Source organism: Pleurodeles waltl, chromosome 12 (assembly GCF_031143425.1).
Source record: "Pleurodeles waltl isolate 20211129_DDA chromosome 12, aPleWal1.hap1.20221129, whole genome shotgun sequence".
In the NCBI taxonomy this organism is placed as follows: Eukaryota; Metazoa; Chordata; class Amphibia; order Caudata; family Salamandridae; genus Pleurodeles; species Pleurodeles waltl.
The window spans coordinates 309,427,899-309,448,042 of NC_090451.1; positions in this window are offsets into that span (position 1 = coordinate 309,427,899).

Here is a 20,144-nt window from a genome sequence, read left to right on the forward strand (position 1 = left end):
AAAATGTAGCCCGGGTAACCTTAGAGGTGCCTCCTGCAAAAACAAACTATCTTGGCATGGTTGCTGATTGGTTCCAGCAAGCCTGCACATCCAGACAGCCAATGTACAAACCTGGGGTAGAGTCCTGTCTCTCTGGTTTGTAAAACAATGCTTTCCTGGGTGGAGGAGCTAACACCCCCTCCTTCAGGAATGTGCACTGCCCTGGCAGTGAGCTTCAAAGGGCTATCGCCCTTCAAATGCAATCCCCAGGCCTGCTGCTAGCAGCAGACGGCCTCCCCTTTCCAAAACGTAACTTTTGGAGGGAGTAAAGGTGGGAAATCACACAAAGGGTAGGAGGAGTGGCCTCACTGAGTATGCACCACCCCTAGGGGTTTACAGGTGAAGTGGACCCTCCATTTAATTTTCTTCATGTAGGATGGCAGGAAAATAGCCAGTAAGGTTTAGGGAAGTGACCCTTCCCACAGGAAGTGGTCACTGTAGTAGGTGTAGCAACCCAAGTGTAAGTATCCCATTGAACACTGCCAGGTTCCCCCTAAAACGCCCCTTAAATTCAGTATTTACTGGGCTCCCCTACACCAAGAAATTATATTTGAAAGGACAAAGAAGACCAGCACCAAAGAAGATCCAAAGCAAGAGAACTGTTGACCTGCTGTTCAAGAAAAGGTACCAAACCCAGCCTGCTGCACCCAGAACCCGAAAATCACTGCTGCGGAGGAGCTGGACAATGGACTGACCCCAAGAAACCTAGGGGACCTCCAGAATTCAAGAATCACCCCAGATCTCCCTTCTGAGTGGAGGCACCACTCAAAAACCAAGCAAGAACCAACAAACGGGTGAGGGTCCCTTCACCAATCGGGCAATATTTCCACAACTGGAAGTCGCAGCCAGACCCAAAAATATACACCGACAACCGCCTGGACGTGACCTACAAGTGTGCCAAGCTTGGTGGCACTGCACACTCCAGTGGCTGAGTTACACCAGTACTCTGTGTACTGGTCAGCTGACATCAGACAACCAGAAAAACAGCTGCCTCAGAGCTGAAAAAGGATCAGGAGGAAGCCCCAGTTGAGGGACTTCAGGAACACCCTGGACCTCCAACCAGAGTGCCTCGTTGTCCTATAAGCAACCCTCAAAGAGACTCACCTCCAGCTCCAAAGGACTCAGTTGCGCACAGCTTCTAGATCTCCAACTCGCCCTGCATCCGGCTGCGAGGCTCTACAACTGGCACATGGTGCCCAACGACTGCTGCAACCATCCTGCAAAAGAAAAGACTTGTAACTCAATTGTCTGATTTTTAATGCATTTTTAAAGGTGACTGTGCATTGATTCGAATGGTGCTTACTTACGCACAGAAAGACTGACTTTGCCAAAAGTTTGAAAAGACATAACTCAAAAAGTACTTAACGTATCTTAAAGAGCTTGGTCTTAAAATGTATATAAAAATCGGAAGTATTTTTTATAAATTCTGGTCTCGAGTTATTCCTTGAGTGTGTGTGGTGCATGATTGGATTTGTTAGTACAGCAAACACCTAGCACATCTCCTTGATTAGCCTAACTGCTTGACCAGCTACCATAAAAACTGGAGCATTAAGTGGTCTAAGTTTTTCCTCTGGAAACCAGAGTGCAGTTGCCTGGAACCCCTGCATAGTGTGCCTAGTTTTGCACACTACAAGCCTCTGACATACACATACATACATTGTATACATGCTTGTATATACATATTGTTGGACCTGGCCCTTTTGTCAGGTTTATCCCCTAACGTTTTGCCTCCTTCCTCCTAATTTTTCTGACCTCTTGCTGTTGGCTCTAGGCCTCTGAGCACTTTATCACTGCTGATCGGTGCTAAATGCAGGTGCTCTCCCTTCTAACGTTGGTATGATTGGCTTATACATAATTGGCATATTTAATTTATCTGTAAGTCCCTACTACAGTGGTATCTCTATACCCAGGGCCTGTAAATTAAATGCTACTAGTGGACCTGCAGCTCTGCTTGCGCCACCCACTGAAGTAGCCTTTCAAACCTGTCTCAGGCCTCCTAGCAAAGTGCCTGCATGCACAGTTTTTTGCCACATCTAAATTTCGTGCCAGGCCCAGAACTCCCCTTTACTATGTGTATGTCATACCTACGGTAGGCACTAGCTTGCCCTATGGGCAGGGTGCTTTTATGTAGAAGGCAGGACATGTGCCTAGTAGCGTGGCCTGTCCTGGTAGTGACAAATAGCCTATTTGGTTTCTCACTGCTGTGAGTGCTGCCTTCTCATAGGATTGCATTGGAAATGCCCTGCCTTATGTCTAGGGAGTATTGTCTGATTTATGAGGGGTAGCGTAGGTATTTTTGGTATGGTTGTAATGGTAGTGCTGTTTACTGATGTAAGTCAGTTTTTTATTACTATTACAGAAATGCCACTTCTAGAAAGGGAGTATTTCTCTGTGCTCATGACTCTGGTGTTTTGCAGTTTGACTCCAATCCACCTCTGGGCAGAGTGACAGTTGGGCTTTGTGCATACTTTTCAGACAGCCTGTACACAAGGAGGGTGGAGGTGTCACAGAGGTGCATCTGCATGCTGAATAGTCTTCCTGGGCTGATAGAAGGGAGAGGCGGGGCTCACATGCATTTGTAAAGGCTGTGCCCTGACTTCACACAAAAGGGTGGTTTACCCCAACTGATGTTTGGAGCCTGTGCTGGAGGCGAGAGGGGGTACTCCCAGAACCTTTTGTAACTGGTTGGAACCTCCTCTCTCCTTTTTTTGTTAACACACTGTAAAACTGAGTATAAGTACAGGGGAGTTTTCCCCACAATTTGGTGACATTTTGGAACTGGACACAGAATGCTTCTGGAAGGACTCACCAGGAACCGCCATGTACTGCTGTTTCTGTGCTGACCTGCTTGGTCATGTGGAGGAACTGCCAACTGCCTGCATTCACCTTGTGCTGGCCTGCTACTGGGCCCTGCCGCCCTGTGCTTCCTTTGTACTTTGTCCCCCAGGGGCAGGGTGGTTGTGGCCCCTGACCCCTGACTCTTGACCCCTGCAACTGTCTGCTTCAAACGCATGATGAGCGCTTTCTTTTTAATTGTATAGTGCCTGGAGCAGCACTTTCTCTTCATGACTCTAGCGCCTGGAGGAGTGCTTATCTTTTGAATTGCAATGCGCTCTGAAAGCGTGTTCTGTTGCCCAGGGAATCTGCCCCCAGTGCTTGAAAGCACTTTCTGCTGCCAGGAATCACCGCCAAGACCGAGCTCCCCAAATATCCAAGCGCATCAGAGACACGCTTCATCTGGCACGAGGAGAAGAAGGAGGAAGCGAGCATGGTGTTAAGGTGCCCCCAGGAAGCTGAGTTGCTGTAAGAAGTGCCCCCGGGGCATAAGCAGGCAACCATTCCTGGTGCCTTGTACTCCTCCTGCTGCATGAGAGGAGAAGGGCAGAAGAGGTCCGTGGCTCCCTCTGGCCCGAAGTATTGGGCTGGATCAAGAGAGGGAGCCGCCGCCAGTGCTGTGCAGGCGGCGGCCCCTGGAATGTGCTAAAGCACCAGTTTGGCTCGTGGACTGGGGAGTGAAACCTCATCGGAGGTTCCCCAGCTGCTGAGCCTCTCTCCCTTTGTCCTCCCCCTAGGCTTTGGAGATCGGAGGAGGGAGGCTTCATCGGAGGCCTCTTCCTTTTACCACCATTGTTGTGCTGGCTGTGCCCCCCCACCCCTGGAGTGGCAGTTGTGCCTGGGGGTGCCCCCAGAGATCATGGGCCCCAGGAGGGGCCCGTTATAAAAACAGGAAGGGGTGTGGGTCGCCTAGTTCCCCCCAAATCACAACGAGGCCCCCCTTGTGCACAGAGGAGCACTGGGGGCCCCCTTAGTCGACTTCATGGCACTAGAGGAGCATTCTCTCCATAAAAACAAGTACTTTTTAAAGGACATATGATTTCAAATGTTCCAGGTATGGACATGGTAGATTATTATGTTAACCTGTGCTAATGATGTGACATATATGTTTGCTAATGTTCCTTTTATGGGCATTCCCTGCTGATATGTTTTTATGACTTGCCATATGCTTTATAATGTTCCTGATATGGGCATTTATGATATGTCTATGGCAAGTGCATTTATTTAGTAATGTGATTCCTGACTACTGCTTGTGCTGCAGATTAATAAGTAACCTATGTGTTATGTGTGACTACAGCTGGTTAAGCAGAGTAACTTTTGTGTAATGTTCTGACAACTGCTTGAGTAGCAGGGTATTACTGACATGTTGTGTTTGGTCTAATAATTACGTTGTGTACAATACAGTTTATTTTTATATAACTTGGTGTTGTGTTTACTTTGTGGTGGGGATAGTGCGTCACATGTGTTGTGTGTGTGGTGCAAACACTTAACACATTGCCTCTGGTTTAGGCCTGACTGCTCGTGCTAAGCTACCAAGGAGGTGAGAAGGGGTTATCTGGGACGTGCAACTCCCTTGCCCTGACTAGAGTGGGTGGGTTCTGCCTGGCTTAGGTGCATACCCTAGCCAAACAGAAACCCCCTTTCTAACACGTATATGCATACATATATACACATACACACACACATGCATATACACACATATATACATTTAACCGTGAGTAAATATACATTTGTTAAACAGGCTTGAAGAGTATATATATATACATATTATTATTATGAAGTAGTAATTATACATATTTCTTAAGAAATACACATATCTTGATTTATACACATAATCTGATTATAAATGTATACCAACACAGGCATATGCAGTCCATTGCTTCTTGGAAATGGTTGTTATGAAGGAAAGAGCCAACTCTTGAGTAGTTTTCTGAAGACAAGATAGTTATCTATGGATCTTACATTTGGGAGTAATGAAGTCCATTGTTTGGTGATTGAACAAAGAAGGGTGTACCACCTATAGGCGGTCATTACAACATTGGCGGTAAAAGCCGCTTACCACCGTGCAGAACACCGCCAACACACCGCCGCGCCCGCCGAAATCCGCCATAGCTATTATGTCCCAAAGCACGGAATCCGCCAAAATTCAGAGACCCACACAAGTCCGCCACACCAAAGGTCAGTGATAAACTGGTAAAAACAAAACCTCCACCGTCACGCCAACAGAAATACGCCCACACTATCATGACCCACGAATCCATGCGGCGGTCTTTCAACCGCGGTATTCCATTGGCGGTACACACCGCCGCGCTCAAAATACACACACATTTACAAAACAGCCACATTGGACAAATCGAAATACACACACCTGACACACATACACACACCACTCCCACACACCCAATACAATATTAAACACACACCCACATCACCCACAAACCCCTACGACCAGAATCACAGAGAGAAGGCCAGAGAGAGACACCACCATCAACAAACTAGCATCCACAGGCACACAACACCATCACCCACATAACTTCCACGCACCTCACACAACACACCACTACATATCAGCACACTTATCAGCACACACACCACCCCACACATCACCCACACCACCCCATGGCACGGCAAAGACACCCCAGGTTCTCGGAGGATGAGCTCAGGATCATGGTGGAGGAAATCGTCCGGGTAGAGCCACAGCTATTCGGATCACAGGTGCAGCACACCTCCATTGCTAGGAAGATGGAGCTATGGCGAAGAATAGTGGACAGGGTCAACGCAGTGGGACAGCACCCAAGAAATCGGGATGACATCAGTAAGAGGTGGAAGGTGCGTTCCGTGGTCTCAAGACACCACCTTGCAGTTCAGCGGACTGGCGGCGGACCCCCACCTCCTCCCCCACAACTAACAACATGGGAGGAGCAGGTCTTGGCGATTCTGCATCCAGAGGGCCTCGCAGGAGTAACAGGAGGAATGGACTTTGGTAAGTCAAATCTTAACTATTACATCACCCACCCAACCTGCATGCCATCACATTCTCCCACCCTCACCCTCACCCCCATCACTCCAACTCCTCACAAATGTCCCAATATCACAAACCACACATCCCAACACCAAGCCCTGCATGCAACAACAAAGCATGGACAACCAACACCAAAGCATACCCACTGCACAAACCCATACACCCCCCTAAACCAGCCTCACACAAGGTCCCACACTGGAATGCAAGCACTGGGGTACACGGTCAACCACCCATTGCACACCATGGCACACACAGATGCAATAATCATGCTTTTACACCCCTGCAGGACCCCTACCCAACGTCACCGCACAGGAGGGTCCACACATGTCCACACCACCAACATAAGAGGCCCACAGTGATGACAGCAGCTCTGTCCAACTGGATCTAGATGACCAGCCCGGCCCATCGGGGACCTCGGGACAGTCGGTGCCCATCACCCAGTCACAGGCCACTACAGAGCTTCCCCCCTCTGGAAACACCAGCACAGCACCCACCCACCGGGCAAAGACCTCTGTCCCCAGGACACGTCAATCAGCAGTGTGTCCACCACTACAGGGAACCCAGGCTAACCCACCACCCCAACAACACCAGGGACCTGGGGGCAGTGGTAGTGGGCACACCGTTCAGGGGACAGAGGCTCAGGAACACAGGGGAACTGGGAGGGCTGCTGTGCGACAGGGGGAGGACAGGCCAAGGGAACCCACTCTCCACGAGGCCCTCTCCAATATCATGGGAGCCTACCACCACTCCCAGGAGACGATGGCAACGGTACTGGCCAAGTTTCAGGAGACCCAGCGGCTGCAGGAGGAACAGTATCTGGGCTTCAGGGAGGAACTCAGAGCCATCAATTCCACCCTGGGCACCATCGTAGGGGTGCTGAAGGAAGTACTCAACACCAGGAGGGACACTGTGGAACAACAAGGGGCCCCTGACACTAGCCTGGACGATGAACTACCCACCACCTCTGCTGGCGCTAGTGGTCAGGAGGCACCGCCACAGGACCACCACACCAGCACCCCACCCCTGCAGAGGGAGAACCACCCCGCAAACAGTCCAGGACAAAGACAGAGAACAATGCCAAGACCCCCGCCAAGAAATGAGACCACCCTGAATGTCATCTTTCTGTCCCACTTTGTCACCCTGTCCATCCTCAAACTGCCCCAGCTCCACTTCCTATGTCCATTTGGGCAATGCACCTGTGAGACCAATAGACTGGACTCTGCCATGGACATACCTCCACCATCACCCCTCCCCATTTTGCAACCCCCTCCATTATTGAGCACTTAAATAAACACCCTTGAAGCACAAAACAATCTGGAGTCAGTCTGTGATTTCGAATTAGTGTATTAGCAGCTACTGTGGCAAAATGCTCTTACAATTGTAATGTCAACATACCTATGTCACACAGCTCTAGTCCATGAGGAATCAAAGCAGATGTCACACAGTGGGACCCACATCTGTGAAATCGTAAGGGAAAGTGACAACTCAGTGACCATACACTGGGTGAAAACGACAGACAGTAGAGAGGTAGTAATGTTAAAGTACATGTAGTAGGCAGGTTTGTATTCGTACCTGTGTCTCACTGGAAATATTGCAGGATCACTGAGTCCCTATTGTCGATGTCCTCTTCTTCTGCTTCCTCGTCTTCACTGTCCACAGGCTCCACAGCTGCAACAACACCGCCATCTGGACCGCCCTCCTGTAGAAAAGGCACCTGTCGTAGCAAAGCTAAGTTGTGAAGCATACAGCAGGCCACGATGATCTGGCACACCTTCTTTGGTGAGTAGAATAGGTATCCATCTGTCATATGGAGGCACCTGAACCTGGCCTTCAGGAGGCCGAAGGTCCACTCGATTATCCGCTGTGTTCGCCCATGGGCCTCATTGTAGTGTTCCTGTGCCCTTGTCCTGGGATTACTCACTGGGGTCAGTAGCCATGATAGGCTGGGGTAACCAGAGTCACTTGCAAATGGCGAGGGACAACTGTTAGACACACACTAACCTGTAGGGATATCCCCAGACCCAGACTACCATTCCCACTGACTTGCTTCCAGGTGCTCACCTAATAGCCACACACGGTGCCTCTGGAGTTGCCCCGTTGCATAAGGGATGCTGCTATTCCGCAGGATGTAGGCGTCATGCACTGAGCCAGGGAACTTGGCATTAACATGGGAGATGTACTGGTCTGCCAAACATACCATCTGCACATTCATGGAATGATAACTCTTCCGGTTTCTGTACACCTGTTCACTCCTGCGGGGGGGACCAAAGCCACATGTGTCCCATCAATGGCACCTATGATGTTGGGGATATGTCCCAGGGCATAGAAATCACCTTTCACTGTAGGCAAATCCTCCACCTGAGGTAAAACGATGTAGCTCCGCATGTGTTTCAGCAGGGCAGACAACACTCTGGACAACACGTTTGAAAACATATGCTGGGACATCCCTGCTGCTGTGGCCACTGTTGTTTGAAATGACCCACTTGCAAGGAAATGGAGCACTGACAGCACCTGCACTTGAGGGGGGATTTCCGTGGGATGGCGGATAGCTGACATCAGGTCTGGCTCCAGCTGGGTACACAGATCATGGAGTGTGGCACGGTCAAGCCTGTATGTGATGATCACATGTCTTTCCTCCATTGTCGATAGGTCTACCAGCGGTCTGTACACTGGAGGATGCTGCCATCTCCTCACATGTCCCAGCAGACGGTGCCTATGAAGGACAACAGTGAGCACAGAGTCAACCAACTCAGAGGTACGTACCCACAGCTTACAAAGAACACAAATCATAATCCGAAAAGTGGCCTGTATGTGTGTTGAGTCTATGCCTAGGTATGTGTGACGCAGTTACAAATAAGGCCATGTGGGCCCCTGAAATGGCGGCTGTCTGACCTCTAAAGTGGGACAATGGGATGTGAGGTAACTGCGCTGGCGTTGTACACCGTCGCGGCAGGCGGTCGAAGACCGCGGCTCAATGCTGCATTGTTTAACATTGGACCCTATGGGTGCCAGGAGCCAATGACGATGTACGCCGGCGGTGACGGTACGCACCGCCGCGGACGTGACCACCATTTTCTATCTGTTCAATCACTCGATACCTGATCTTCGACAAGAGAGGACCTACACTGCAAGTGCTGCTGTGACCTCGGTCTGGAAGAGACAATGGCTCGAGTGTCTGGGGAAAGGGCCCCTGCCTTCACATCGGAGGAGTTGGAGAAACTCGTGGATGGGGTCCTCCCCCAGTACACGCTACTCTACGGTCCTCCAGACAAACAGGTAAGTACACTGGGAGCATGCTGTATGGGCTATGCCTGTGTGGAGAGGGGTGGATGTAAGAAGGAAGGGTGGAGAGTGCGGCGTGCATGAAACGACGGTGAGTGCATGTGCCACATGCCAAGGGTAGGGATGGTGGCCAATGACTGTGACGGTGCAGTTGGTAATAAGTTTCTCTTCCCCCTGTACAAATCATGTAGGTCAGCGCCCACCAGCAAAAAGATATTTGGCGTGCCATCGCCAAGGACGTCTGGACCCTGGGGGTCTACCACAGACAGAGCACCCACTGCCGGAAAAGATGGGAGGACATTCTCCGCTGGAGCAAGAAGACAGCGGAGGCTCATCTGGAGATGGCCTCCCAACGTGGGAGGGGTGCCTGTCGCACCATGACCCCCCTGATGTTCAGGATCCTGGTGGTGGCGTACCCGGAGTTGGATGGGCGCTTGAGTGCATCACAGCAGCCACAAGGGGGTGAGTACACTCTCATCCTGCTGATTTAGCGCACAGTGGAGGTGTCTGGGTGGGGGAGGTGGGCTGTGGGTTTCCCTAGGCTAGGGCGAGTTTAGTAGGCAAGGTCCCTCCATAAGGCAGGCCATGTGACACCCCACCCCACCTCTGTAGAGTGCCAAGTACACCTAGTCATGCCCCTGTGTCATCCATGTGTACAGATGTCGTCCATAGCCTAGTAGGCCATGTCCCAGGGATTGAACAGTGGAGCCCAAGAGCGCGGGGTAGTGCAGGGGGCTTCTGTGTCTGTCGTGTCTGCCAACGGTAGCGGTAATGCATGCACTCAACATGTCTTTCTTCTGTCGTCCCCCCCTTTTTGTGGTCTCCCTGTTCTTGTGTGCATTAGCATAATCAGGCGGAGGAGCAGTGGCACCGGAGCACGAGGGAGCTGTATCCCACATGTCCATGGAAGGCGAAACTACGGACTCGGAGTTCACCAGTGGGATGGAGGGCGAGGGGAGCTCCACGGCGGGGACAGGAGCTGACACCAGCGACACGGACTCGTCCTCTGATGGGAGCTCTCTTGTGGTGGTGGCAACATCTGTGCCCCCCACCTCTACAGGTACAGCCGCCACCCCCCCTACCAGCACCGCCCTCCCAGCAGCCCCTCAGCCTTTGCCCGTGCCCACTCACCCAGGAGGGTGGGCATCACCTTCGCCCCAGGCACCTCAGGCCCTGCCCCAGTCACCCCTGCTGCCCTCAGTGAGGAGGCCATTGACCTCCTCAGGTCCCTCACTGTTGGGCAGTCTACCATTTTGAATGCCATCCAGGGTGTAGAAAGGCAGTTGCAACAAACAAATGCATTCCTGGAGGGCATTCATTCTGGTCAGGCGGCCCTTCAGCGAGCTTTTCAGACTCTGGCCTCAGCACTGATGGCAGCCATTGTCCCCGTCTCTAGCCTCCCCCTCCAACTTCCTCCACCCAGACCCAATCCCCTGTACCGCAGCCTATCCAAAGCACACCTTCAGACCAGCATGCACACACGTCAACACACAAGGGAAGCTCTGGCAAACATAAGCACCACACATCCCACAGGCACTCACGCAAGCATCACACACATGCAGACACACCAACATCCACTGCCTCCACTGTGTCCCCCTCCTCCTCGTCTCCCTCCTCCCTCCCAGTCTCGGCTACACTCACACCTACATGCACTACATCTACAGCCACTACTGCCATCACCAGCACACACACCACCACATCCCGCTCACGTGCAGTCACCACCCCCACTACCATCCACACGTCCAGTGTGTCCTCTCCCAGTGTGCCTGTGACGCCACCTCTCAAGATAAAAAAACGCAGGCACACACCCACCCAACAGCCATCCACCTCACGACAGCCTCCAGCGCATGCACCTTCACCCAAAGTCAGCAAACGAACACCTCCTACAACCACAACCTCTTCCTCCACTCCCAAACCCCCTCCAGCTACCCGTCCCAGTGTCTTCAAAAACGTTTTCCTGTCCAACCTTGACCTCTTACCCACACCTCCCCCACCCCTACAGTCTCCTAGGTCCCGACTCTCCAGGTCCCAACCTAGCACCTCAGCCACAACATCTCCTGGACCAGTGGTGCCTGTAGTCACCAGAATCTGGAGTGCACCGGCCACCAGGGCAGCCAGTGTGGTATGGAGCCACAGCACGGACAGTCCCCCACCTGTCAATCATCAGAAGTTGGCCAGTGCCCGGCGGGAGAGGGGTAAGACTCCTGCCCCCAAAGCCCCTCCCAGGTGTCCCGGTGGGAGTGTGGAGTCAGCTGCGACACCTTTAAAGGTGGGGAAGGGCCACAAGAAATCCGGCAAGTCTGGGAAGAGCAGCACGGCGGAGGTGACCACCATCATCCCCGCTGCCCAGGAGGCCACCGCCATCATCCCTGCTGCCCAGGAGGCCACCGCCATCATCCCCGCTGCCCTGGAGGCCACCGCAATCATCCCCGCTGGGACAGAGAGGACCGCCAGCACAAACCCCACTGGGCTAGAGAGGACCGCCAGCATAAGCCCCGCTGGGACAGAGAGGACCGCCAGCACAAGCCCGGCTGGGATAGAGAGGACCGCCAGCACAAGCCCCGCTGGGACAGAGAGGACCGCCAGCACAAGCCCCGCTGGGCTAGAGAGGACCGCCAGCACAAGCCCCGCTGGGCCAGAGAGGACCACCTGCACAAGCCCCGCTGGGACAGAGAGGACCGCCAGCACAAGCCCCGCTGGGACAGAGAGGACCGCCAGCAGCTGAGTTGCTTCAAAGGAGCCCGCCGCCTCAAGCACCGCTGAACAGGGCACCGCTGCTCCAAGCACCGCTGAACAGGGCACCGCCGCCTCAAGCACCGCTGAACAGGGCACAGCCGCCTCAAGCACCGCTGAACAGGGCCCCGCCGCCACATGCACCGCTGGCCCATGAGCGCCAAGGGCACTGACGCTACTGAGTCAGTCATGAGCAGGATGAAGCACTCTGGGCACCAGGCTCCCTCCAGAACCAGTGGAGTATCACATCCACTACCTCTGTCCTTAGGAGGATGAAGCACTCTGGGCACCAGGCCCCCTCCAGAACCAGTGGAAACTGTCATCCACTACCTCTGTCCATAGCAGGATGAAGCACTCTGGGCACCAGGCCCCCTTAAGAACCAGTGGAGTATCACATCCACTACCTCTGTCCATAGCAGGATGAAGCACTCTGGGCACCAGGCCCCCTCCAAAACCAGTGGAGACTGTCATCCACTACCTCTGTCCTTAGCAGGATGAAGCACTCTGGGCACCAGGCCCCCTCCAGAACCAGTGGAGGATCACATCCACTACCTCTGTCCATAGCAGGATGAAGCACTCTGGGCACCAGGCCCCTTCCAGAACCAGTGGAGTATCACATCCACTACCTCTGTCCATAGCAGGATGAAGCACTCTGGGCACCAGGCTCCCTCCAGAACCAGTGGAGACTGTCATCCACTACCTCTGTCCTTAGCAGGATGAAGCACTCTGGGCAGCAGGCCCCCTCCAGAACCAGTGGAGTATCACATCCACTACCTCTGTCCATAGCAGGATGAAGCACGCTGGGCACCAGGCCCCCTCCAGAACCAGTGGAGTATCACATCCACTACCTCTGTCCATAGCAGGATGAAGCACTCTGGGCACCAGGCCCCCTCCAGAACCAGTGGAGACTGTTATCCACTTGAGAGACTGTGGCTTTGCACTCCCCAGGATGCAGCAGTGGGCAACCCACCCACTGTAGAGACTTGAGAGACTGTGGCTTTGCACTCCCCAGGATGGAACAGTGGGCAAGCCACCCACTGTAGAGACTTGTGAGGCTGTGGCTTTGCACTCCCCAGGATGGAACAGTGGTCAAGCCACCCACTGTAGAGACTTGAGAGGCTGTGGCTTTGCACTCCCCAGGATTGAACAGTGGGCAACCCACCCACAGTAGAGACTTGAGAGACTGTGGCTTTGCACTCCCCAGGATGGAACAGTGGGCAACCCACCCACTGTAGAGACTTGAGAGACTGTGGCTTTGCACTCCCCAGGATTGAACAGTGGGCATGTGGCCCCCTCGTGGATTTGGCGTTGTGCACTCAACCGGCTGAAGTGCCCCCCCTTTCCCTCCCCCTGAGGTGCCTGTTTTCTTGCTCTCTGATGCCCCTGCAGTGTTCTCTCCGTCATGGTCGGGGATCTTGTGTGGGCCTAGTGTTCCACGGACTTCATTGGAGCACTACCTGGACTACTAAGATTGGTGTATATTTTGTTTATGGTGTATACATATATTTTTGCGTACTTGATTTTAATAGATTACAATTATTCGACTCATTTCCTTTTGTCTTTGCATTCTTCCAGGGGGGTTGGGAGGTGTAACTATAATGTATAAATATGTATTAGTGTGTGTGTTGTCGTGGGTGAGGGTGTTGCGTGTTGCGTGTGTGTGTCCCTGTTTTTTCCCTTCCCCCTCCCCTGTGTCGTAGGTGCAGTACTCACCGTTGTCTTTGCCGCCGGCGTTCGTGCTCCTGGTAGAGGAGCAAGAAGATGAGGGCTGGAAATCTGTGCAGCTCTGGTTCCATGGCGTCCGGATTCCTCGTGGGGTGTGTAGAGGTGAGAGTTTCCCTTCGAAGTCCTGCTTCCGCCGTGTTTTTGTCTGCAGTGAATCTGCCCCGGAAAAGGTGGCGGATTGGTATGTTGTGATACTGTGGGCGGTACATTGACTTCCGCCTGTCTGTTGGCGGTGACCGCCAAGCTGTTTGTCTGTACCACCGTGGCGGTCGGAGTGTTAAAGTGGCTGTCTTTGTTGGCGGTTTCCGCCACGGTCGTAATTCCAATTTATTTACAGCCGGCCTGTTGGCGGTCTTACCGCCGCTTCAACACCGTCCGCCAGGGTTGTAATGACCACCATAGTCTTTTTCTTGTATGGTGGTGTTTTAAGGCGGGGTGCCAATTTTGAGCGGAGGTTTCTTTGTTTAATGTACTTGGTGATTTTATTCCTGATGAAAAGTGTTCCTGTTCCATGTATTGCTTTGTGGGTGATACAAAGAAGCTTGAATGTGGATCTTCTGGCAACCAGCAACCAATGTAATGCCCTCAAGGCAGGGGTTATGTGTGCTTGTGGCTTTACATGTAGTAGTAGTCTGGCAGCTGGGTTCTGAATGTGTTGTAGTTTTTTCATAGTAGATAGAGATGATCCATAGTAGAGGCCATTGGCGTAATCTAATTTGTATACTACAAGAGAGATTGTAGCCTGGACCTTGTGTGGAAATCCGAGGTGGGGGAAGATGCGTTGCAGAGTTTTCAAGGTGATGAAGGTTGATCGTGCTAATTTGTCCACTTGGGCATTCATTGTTAACTTGGAGTAATTCCAAGATTTTTAACTTCCTTAGATACTTGTGAGTATTTCCATTTTTGAAGCATACAGTTTCAAATGGCTCTAAGTCATCCACTGATTAATGACTCTGAGACAACTGAATATTTCTGAGTTTCCAATGTCTTTGGGGCATTCCAATTTAAGGAGTATTTGTGTGTCATCTGCATAGTTCTAGCATGTGAGTTGAAATTCATTGATCAATTCTGGTAATGGCATTATGCAGATGTTGAAAGGCATACGTGAGATGAGTGATCCTTGAGGGACCCTTGCTTTTGAGAGGCAGGGTTTGGATGAGAAAGGGGGAGAATAGATCAATCAATCAATCAATCAATCAGTCGCATTTATAAAGCACGCTACTCACCCGTAAGGGTCTCAAGGCGCTGGGGGGGGGGGGGGTCAGTGCTCGAAGAGCCAGGTCTTGAGCTGCCTTCTGAAGGGGAGGTGGTCTTGTATGGCACGAAGGTGACTGGGGAGAGAGTTCCAGGTCTTTGCTGCTAGGTAAGAGAAAGACCTGCCTCCGGCGCTGGCTTTGCGAATGCGAGGTACGGCTGCCAGGGCTTGTCCGGTTGAGCGTAGGGTGCGAGGAGGAGTGTAGAAGGAGATGCGGTGGTTGATGAGTTTTGGTCCGAGGTTGTGCAGGGCTTTGTGTGCGTGGGTGAGGAGTCTGAAGGTGATCCTCTTGTTGACTGGGAGCCAGTGGAGTTTCTTCAGGTGTCCGGAGATGTGGTGGTGGCGGGGCATGTTCAGGATAAGTCGTGCGGCGGCGTTCTGGATTCGTTGAAGTTTCCTCTGTAGCTTGATGGTGATGCCGGCGTACAGAGCGTTCCCATAGTCCAAGCGACTGGTGACGAGGGCGTGGGTGACGGTCTTCCTGGTGTCGGTGGGGATCCAGCAGAAGATCTTGCGGAGCATGCGGAGGGTGTTGAAGCATGCTGAGGTCACCGAGTTGACCTGTCTGGTCATGGAGAGGGAAGAGTCCAGGATGAAACCGAGGTTGCGTGCGTGGTCGGTGGGTTGGGGAGTGCTGCCTAGGGCGGGAGGCCACCAGGAGTCGTCCCAGGCGGTTGGTGTAGGGCCGAGGATGAGGACCTCCGTCTTCTCTGTGTTCAGTTTAAGCCGGCTGTCTGTCATCCAGTTCGCTACTTCCTTCATGCCTTCGTGTAGTCTGGTTCTTGCTGAGGCGGGGTTGTTGGTGAGGGATAGGATGAGCTGGGTGTCGTCTGCGTAGGATATGAGGTTGAGTCCGTGTTTGCGTGCGATGTTCGTCAGGGGGGTCATGTAGATGTTGAAGAGGGTGGGGCTGAGGGAGGATCCCTGGGGGACGCCGCAGATGATCTCCGTAGCTGTGGATCTGAAGGGGGGGAGGCGGACTCTCTGGGTTCTTCCGGAGAGGAAGGAGGTGATCCATTCCAGGGCCTTGCCTCTGATGCCAGCGTTGCTGAGGCGACGTATCAGGGTACGGTGGCAGACCGTGTCGAATGCTGCAGAGAGGTCCAGGAGTATGAGGGCCACGGTTTCTCCTTTGTCGGTCAGGGATCTGATGTCGTTCTTGGCTGCGATGAGGGCGGTCTCGGTGCTGTGGTTGGCTCTGAAGCCGAACTGTGAGGGGTCGAGTGAGTCGTTGTTTTCCAGGGCGGTGGTGAGTTGAGCGTTGACTATTTTCTCAATCACTTTGGCGGGGAACGGTAGGAGCGAGATGGGCCGGAAGTTTTGGAGTTCGGTGGGGTCTGCTGTTGGTTTCTTTAGGAGGGTGTTCAGTTCGGCGTGCTTCCAGTTCTCTGGGAAGGTGGCGGTGGAAAAGGATGTGTTGATGACGTCTCGGAGGTGGGGTTCGATGATGTTGTCGGCTTTGTTGAAGATGTGGTGCGGGCAGGGGTCGGAAGGTGATCCTGAATGGATGGAGTTCATGACGCGGGTGGTTTCCTCTGTGGAGGTTGGGTTCCAGGTGTGGATGGTGTTGTTGTCGGTGGCGGGTTCCGGTGGAAGGCTCGTGTTGGTTGTGGTCAAGCTGTTGTAGATGTCGGTGATCTTGTGGTGGAAGAAGGCTGCGAGGGAGTCGCAGAGGTCCTGTGAGGGAGGGATGGAGTTGTTTTCGGCGTCGGGGTTGGAGAGCTCTTTGACGATGCCAAATAGTTCCTTGCTGTTGTGGGCGTTGCTGTCTAGTCTGTTCTGGAAGGCTGATTTTCGTGCTGCGCGGAGGAGTTGGTGGTGTTTGCGGGTGGCATTTTTGAGAGCAGACATGTTCTCGTCGGTCTGGTTGAGGCGCCAAGTTTTCTCGAGGGTGCAGCATCCTTTTTTGGAGTCCTTGAGGTCGGGGGTGAACCAGGAATTTTTCTTGTGGCTGTTTCTGTTTGCTTGGGTCTTCAGGGGGGCCAGGAGGTTGGCGCAGTCTGAGATCCAGCTCGTGAGGTTGTTGGCGGCTTCGTTGGGGTCTGTAGTGCTGGTGGGAGGGTTCTGAGAGCGGGTCGATGCGAGTTGTTCCGAGGAGATTCGGTTCCACTGTCTTCTTGGTGGTTGTTGGGCGTGGTGGTGTACGTTGGTCTTCTTGAAGCTGAAGTGGACACAGCTGTGGTCTGTCCAGGAGAGTTCGGTGGTGTGGCTGAAATAGATGTGTTTGCTGGAGGAGAAGATGGGGTCGAGCGTGTGTCCGGCGTAGTGGGTGGGGGTGTTGACTAGTTGTTTTAGTCCCAGGTTGGCGAGGTTGTCCAATAAGGTGGTGGTGTTGTTTTTGGTGCGATTCTCCAGGTGGAAGTTGAGGTCCCCTAGGAGGATGTAGTTGGTGGACGGGAGTGCGTGTGGGCTGATGAAGTCTGCGATGTCTTCGCTGAACTTTGTGCGTGGTCCTGGTGGTCTGTATATGAGGGTGCCTCTGAGGGTGGTCTTGGGGTCGCCGTTGATTGAGAAGTGGAGGTGCTCGGCGTCGGGTAGTGAGTTGTCGGTGTAGGTTGTGATGCGGATGGAGCTCTTGTGGGCGATGGCGATGCCTCCTCCGGTGCGGTTGGTGCGGTCTTTCCTGATGATTTTGTAGCCGTCGGGGATGGCTATGGCGATGTCGGGTGCCGAGGAGGGGTTCATCCAGGTCTCGGTGAGGAAGGCGATGTCCGGGTTTGTGGAGTCGATGAGGTTCCACAGTTTGATGGCGTGCCTGTGGACGGATCTGGTGTTGACCAGGAGGCAGTCGAGGTTGTTTCCGGGCAAGTCGTTCCTGTTGGGTGTGGTGTGGGTTCGTAAGCAGGCGAAATGGCAGTTGCGGCAGGTGAAGGGTCCGTGGGTCCGCTTCGGGGTGGCGCGGCAGCAGCCCGACGTGCGGCCGGGGTTGAGAGCAGTGAGGGCGGCGGAGCTGTGGGTCAGGCGGGGGAGGTGGGGGTCGCGGGGGCCAGGGGTTGTGGCGCTAGGCGCGGTCCAGGCGCGGACCGGCGCAGACGGGCTTGCCTTAGGCGCGCTTTCGGCGTGCCGGCGGCGCGCCCGCTGGACGCGTCCGCTGCGCGGCCTCGCAGCGGCCGCCATTTAAGGGTAGCCGGGGAGGAGGGGTCAGCTGGGAGGCGGGAGGCGGGCGAATCTGGAGGCGGGAAAAGAAAAAGCGGCAAAAAAGGCGGCAAAAGAACAGCGGCAAAAAACGTCGAGAAGGCCAAGAAAACTCTAAAGGGAGGGGCTGAGAAAAGAGGAAGAGCGGCGGGAGGGGGCACACGGCACTCAGGGGCACACGCACGGGATACACGGGGAAAAGGAGGATTCCGGTCAGTCCGTCAACACAAGCACTCGGGGTACACGGGTAAAGAAGGAGCACACTCGCACACACTCACAGGAGGAGAACGGTGAGGAGGGCAGTCAGGGACTGGTGGCGCTGCGTGAGCAGGGGAGCGACCTACCCGAGGGTCAGTGGTCGCTACCTCTGCCTCGCAGCGGCCGCCATTTAAGGGTAGCCGGGGAGGAGGGGTCAGCTGGGAGGCGGGTGGGGGAATCTGGAGGCGGGAAAAGAAAAAGCGGCAAAAAAGGCGGCAAAAGAACGGCGGCAAAAAACGGCGAGAAGGCCAAGAAAACTCTAAAGGGAGGGGCTGAGAAAAGAGGAAGAGCGGCGGAGGGGGCACACGGCACTCAGGGGCACACGCACGGGATACACGGGGAAAAGGAGGATTCCGGTCAGTCCGTCAACACAAGCACTCGGGGTACACGGGTAAAGAAGGAGCACACTCGCACACACTCACAGGAGGAGAACGGTGAGGAGGGCAGTCAGGGACTGGTGGCGCTGCGTGAGCAGGGGAGCGACCTACCCGAGGGTCAGTGGTTCTATTTTGAAGGTCGGATGTTATCCAGTCCATGCCAGCTTTGTGGAGTCTTTGATTTAGGCTGTCATGGTTAACAGTGTCAAAGGCAGCTGAGAGGTCCAAGAGAAGTAGTGGAGCAACTCCATTGTGGTCGACTGTGTTTTTAAGATCATCCCAGATTGTGATGAGTGCAGATTCATTAACTCTTCCTGGGCACAATCCAGTTTGGTAGTTTGAAAATATGGAGTTATCTTCAATGAATTGTGACATCTGGGCGAATGTTGTTCTTGCTATTAGTTTGCCCAGGAAAGGTCCATTTGTAATTGGTCTGTAGATGTTGGGTCCAGTGGGTCCAGGTTAGTTTTCTTTAATAACGGCTATATGTATGCCTTTTTAAGGTCTTCAGGAAAGGTTCCCGTAGTTAAAGAATTATTGATGATTCTTCTTACTGGTGGCAGCAGAAGTAGATAAAAGAATGTTCTTGAAGATGCCTTTGGAAGGCCTGCTTGCTTTCACCAAATCCATAAGTTCACTTTGTGATATTTGTTTGAAGGAATACAGAGGCTGGGTTGGCTTGCTCTTGGAGGGGATTTTAGGAAACCGGTTGGTGCTGGTGGTTTTCCATTGTTCTAAATAGGAGTCCAATGTGTCTGCCTTAATTGTGTAATGATTTGCTAGTTTGTCTGTGAATTTGTGAGTAATGGGATGAGTTTCTTCCATGCATTTAGGTTTTTGAAGTTTGTTGAGAATTTTATAAAAAATGTATAAAATTCTTTAATTGCAGATTAAGCATTTTGAATTCTGTCTGAATATTGGCCTTTTTAGCTTTTTTGATTGATAATTTGTATATTCTGTTAGGTTTGTGTAGGTGCAGTTTGTCTTGAATGTTGTGTGTTTTGAGACAGGTTTGTTGCAGCCTTCTGATTTGTTGTTTTATCTTTTTTTAGTTCTGCATTTCTCCAAGGTGTTGTTTTTCTTATGTCCTGTTTAGTTTTCTTGAGTGGTATTAGGATATCGAGGGCTTCCTGTAGCCACTCATAAAGTTTTGGAACAGAATTGATTGTGTCTAGATCTGTGTTGGCTTCTAGTTGTGTTTCTGATTTTTCAAAATTGAGTTTGTTTTATGGTCGATAGATGGATTTATGAAAGGTGATCTTGAGTGTGTTGATTTGTGGTGTTTTATGTTAGAAAGTTACCAAATGGGGGTCTGACCATGTGGCTGGTGTGATGTTTTGAACTGTAACTAGTTCTGGGTTTGCAAAAATGACATCTAGGATGTGTCAAGTGATGGTGTGGGATTGTGTACAATCTGATGTAGGTTAAATGTGACTAGGCCAATGGTTATAGTTTTTGGATGTGGCATATTGGGTTTGTCAAA